Source organism: Sorex fumeus, unplaced genomic scaffold (genome assembly GCF_029834395.1).
Source record: "Sorex fumeus unplaced genomic scaffold, SorFum_2.1 ptg000099l, whole genome shotgun sequence".
Taxonomy (NCBI): domain Eukaryota; kingdom Metazoa; phylum Chordata; class Mammalia; order Eulipotyphla; family Soricidae; genus Sorex; species Sorex fumeus.
Genome location: NW_026606156.1, coordinates 4455335 through 4460521, shown reverse-complemented (window position 1 = coordinate 4460521; position 5187 = coordinate 4455335).

Below are 5187 nucleotides of genomic sequence, written 5' to 3'. Positions count from 1 at the left end.
TGTTATAAAATGACTTGCACTAATAAACATTTTTCTTTTTCATCTTTAGAAAGATAGAATATTTGCTTCCCACTAGGGATGTTTTAATAGGTTAGATTTTTGCTTCCTGTCTTAAACCAACTTCTAAACAATTTAATTTTGTTGTGCACTTCATGGGCAACGATGCAAAATTATGATAGAAACATAGAAAGTAAACACAAGGAACTCAATACATTGATCAAACCATCATGGAATCTAATCTATTTTCCAATGAAGATTGTTATCAAAGAACACAGGAATGTACCTGTACCAGAATATTTAAAGACAGGTAAATATTTTTCTGAATTCGGGAAACACGTACCACAATGTCTTGGGGAACTGCCCTATGAAGTACTGTTTGGGATAATGAGTTGACACTTCCTCATCTCAGTGTAGTGTAATCACAGATGGCTTGGACAGTATTACAAAGACTCTCAAACAGCCACAAGAAAAGAATAACAGACTGGAAATGGGAATGGATTCAACAGGCTCTTAGCAGTTAACCTTTAAAAATGCCATTTGCAGCGATTGAAAAGAACCAATACGGTAGTTTAAGAAAAACGTGTCATTATGAAATGTTATTCTGAAAAAGTCCTGACTGCAATAGTTTTTCTCTCCAGTATGTGTACACATTCATATCTTGAATGAGAGGAGAAAGTATGCCATTTTTCAAAATAACAGACATGAAAAAAAGTTTATGTTTTTTTTTTCTAATCAGGCAAATTATGATCTGACAGCACTCACTTCTTTTATCTCACTCTTTTACCTGTGTTTTATTTCAAATCCTTTTCTGAGTGATCTTTCTCAGAAAAAAGTACTTTTTCTCAAAAACCCCTTCCATTTTGACATAATCATAAATACTAAAAAGTATTGGTGGCAGAAGTATTTACTCTCTTCTCTGGACTTTCATGAACTAATGAGGTTTCTCTGCTATTTTTCAAAGTATAAATTAGAACAGCTAGTAGAATTTAAAAATCACAGGAAATTTTGCGGCTAAGAATATTCACTTGATATGGACACAAAACATGTGAATAATAGGTAGTTTCACCAGGAAGATCCCCTAAAACTTAGGAGTTCTCAATCGTCTTTATGCTGAAGGGTATTTATTTCGTGTCTTGGTTGGGATTGAAGTGAAAACACATTATAACGAATTTGAGCAGAAAATTCACACCGTGCCACATAGAACCATAAATGTTCATTCACTAAATATACTTAAGTAAAACTTGTATGACCCTTTCAAACACCGTGTCATCTTTCAAATACCTTATCATCTATATGAATAACTGGAAAATGTGTGAAGGTGGTTCTCTATGTCCATGGTTTTCTGCCATTGTCTGATTTTGCTTAAATCCTCTCAACTCACAGGTACAACCTCTTCCTTTGAAGCTCTAATGGTCTATGGAAAGTAAACGAATGGAGAGGTTTCCTAGCAACTCTAGTATCTTTGCAAAGTAGGGCAGTTCAAACCATATAGTGCATACAAAGGGTGTGAATTAGAGGGTTTCTCTAATTTAGAGGGTTTCTCTAATTCACACCCTTTGCATGAAGGTTTGGTTTTCAGACCAACACAGCAAACTGTTACAGGAGCCAGACTGCTTAGGACAGATATCACAGCAGAAACTCAAAATACATTTTGTAGTCATGAAAATAATTTCACCTGAATTCCCCTGAAAACGGGCTAGTCCAAAGACCAGCATCATCAGGAGAAAGCACTGAGTGGGCAGCTTCTGTTTCCTTGTGTTTCTAGACTTCCAGAATGCTTGGGTTTCTGCCCATTTTCACACTGCCTGCCTCCACTGTCCTGTCCCCCTTGCTCGCAACCTTGCAAGAGTATATCCAATGAGATAATGTCAATTTTACATCCTACAAATTGCAATGGCAGGCGCTATAGCACAGCGGATAGGGCTTTTGCCATGCATGAAGTCGACCGGGGTTCAATTCCTCCGCCCCTCTCGGAGAACCCGGCAAGCTACCGAGAGTATCCCGCCTGCCTGGCAGAGACTGGCAAGCTCCTCGTGTCATATTCAATATGACAAAAACAGTCACAACAAGTCTCACGATGGAGACGTGACTGGTGACTGCTCCATCAAATTGATGAACTAGAAGAGGACAGTGCTACAGTGCTACAAACTGCAATAAGAAAACAAAATGAATTGAAAGGCATTTTCAAAGGAAACTTACATAATGGAGAAAGCCCTCATTTGCTCAAGCTCTTCATTTACAGTGTAATAACCATTGGGACACACTTGGGTAGCACCGGGAATTTGAAGTGGCATGTTTGCTTCTGCTTTTCTTTGTGTGTTTACAAAAACCTTTCTGAAAGAGTGCATTTCATAACTCAGACCAAGCTTCAAAGTGAGATTAAATGGTTTGTTAAGGACAGTTGTCTAATAAGTGCTTGAACCAGAATTCCAGATGAATTGTTCTGGCCTCAGACATTTGCTCTTTTTCCCATCAATATCGCAGCAATTTTCATAAAACTACCTGAAATGAGGCTTTTAAAAAGACATATCTGTCTTTTAGCTCTCAGAAAAACATCTCTTTCTGACTCAAGATCAATGAGTGGCTGAAAGTTGGAGATCAGGACTTCTTACTTTGCTAAATAACACCGAAAGTTTCCTCTCAGGGCAAATGAGATACTTAAAAAAGTAATTTTACATAAATATCATCTTGTATATTTATTAATTTATTACTCCCTTCATCCAAAAACAGGTAGGAAATTTTGAGGAGTCTGACTAAAAGCAAATATGCATATTTATGCACACATAAATAAATAGTTATAGTAGCGATCAGTTAATTTAGGAGTGACTGCAATTAGTCAGCAGATCACTGAATTAACTGGTTTCTTCCTAGCAACCGAGTCACCAAAATGAAAAACAAAAAAAAGAAAAGGATCGATTTCACAAATAGATGATGACTAGGAGTACCAAATACAGTTGTTTTTGTAAGTAGCACTGAAAACATATGTATGAACTAATCACAGTAACTTGGCATTATCTGAATGAACCAGAAACATTTACTTAAGTTGAATAACTTTTCTTTCCTGATTAAAAACAAATATGAATCGACTTGTGTTGCACTGAAAACCATCAGAGAGTCTTTTTCCCCAGGGTAAATAGAGAACTATGGAAGGTCTTTTTATAAATAACCAAAAATTATTCATAGATACGATTGGAGGATTCTATACTGAAGTAGTTAATTCTTTTTTTTTTTTTCGTTTATTTTTTTTTCATTTTTTTCCCTTTATTTTATTTTATTTTTTTTAAAGTTGTAGATTTACAATTTTTTGTGCTTTGGTTTCAATTATACAATGATCAGATACCCATCCCTCCACCAGTGCCCATTTTCCACCACCATGGATAATATCCCTCCCACCCCCATCCCCCCATCCCCCCTGTCTCTGTGGCAGGGCAATCCCCTGTGTTCTCTCTCTCCTTTTGGGTGTTGTGGTCTGCAAAAGAGGCATTGAGTGGCAAACATGTTCAGTCCATAGTCTACTTTCGACATGCATCTCCCCTCCTGGGAGGATCCTCCAAACATCCTTTATTTGGTGCTCCCTTCTCTATCTGAACTGCCCTTTCCTCTACGATACCCGGCTGGCCTCTAAGTTATGGAGTAATCCTCCATAAGAAGCACATGAAAAAATGCTCTACATCATTAATAAAAAGCACATGAGAAAATGCTCTACATCATTAATCATCAGGGAGATGCAGATCAAAACCACAATGAGATACCATCTCATACCTCATAGACTGGCCCACATTCAAAAGAGCAAAAGCAACCGATGATGGCGTGGATGTGGCGAGAAAGGGACACTCCTTCACTGTTGGTGGGAATGTCCACTGGTTCAGCCCTTCTGGAAAACAGTATGGATGATTCTCAAAAAATTAGAAATTGAGCTCCCATTTGACCCAGCAATACCACTCCTGGGAATATATCCCAGAGAGGCAAAAATGTATAGTCGAAGTGACATCTGCACTTGTTTGTTCATTGCAGCACTCTTTACAATAGCCAGAAACTGGAAGAAACCTGAATGCCCACGAACAGATGACTGGTTAAAGAAACTTTGGTACATCTACACAATGGAGTACTATGTAGCTCTTAGAAAAGATGAAGTCATGAACTTTACATACAAGTGGTACAATATGGAAAGTATCATGCTAAGCGAAATGAGTCAGAAAGAGAGGGATAGACATAGAAAGATTGCATTCATCTGGGGGATATAAAGTAACAAAGTATGAGATTAATACCCAAGAATAGCTGAGATCAGCACCAGGTGAAGTAGTTAATTCTTATTAAAATCTATTGCATTTGCCAAGTATTCACACACTTCCTTACACAGTAGCCTTTATTCAATTTCTTTCGTTTCCAGAAAATGTGAAATAGAGGTAGGCATAGCTTGACCCAAATTCCCTTTGATTCTGACAAGAGAGTTGAATTGAGTCCAAGGGGATGGTGACAGGAGTGGAGTGTGGCCAGTGGGAGCCTCAGAGGGCCAAGGGGTTCTGTGGAAGATGGTGGAGAGATATTGGGACCTCAGTGGGTGCGATGAGTAAACTTACTAGGAATGGGTATGAAAAAGCATGCTTGGGATACATGCAGAAGAGTAAACCAATAGTTCCCCAATAAAAATTAAAAGCTGCTAAACAGCACTGGCCAACATATGATCCCTCTTATGTGAAATTTGGGTTCCTTAATACCTGCATGTTACTATGAATGGTTGGCACTTGTAAACACTGAGTTGAGTCTATTCCACCCTGTGCCTTTCTCTGCTCATGATTAAGCAGTTGAATCTGGTGAGGAGAAGGCCAAAGATGCATCAAGCATTTGGTGCTTGATGAAATACCATTTTATTATGAAAATTAAATTCCATATATATATATATTCTTTATTTCCGTACAAGGTAAAGAATTTACATGACTTTATCTTTATTCATCAGCCTAAATGTGGGTACTTTTCTTCCACCTAATAAGTTAAACCGAAAGTTGTCCCATTTATATCCTCTGAGTTTTTCCACCCTCTTCAGAAGGAAGGAAATATTTTGAACGCCTATAATTCCTCTCTGACTACTAAGTAGGCCCATGAGAATTAGGAGAACCAGAGTAAAACCAATTATATTACAAATTCAGTTAATTTGTTTCTTTCCATAAAGGCACCCGACATCATAAC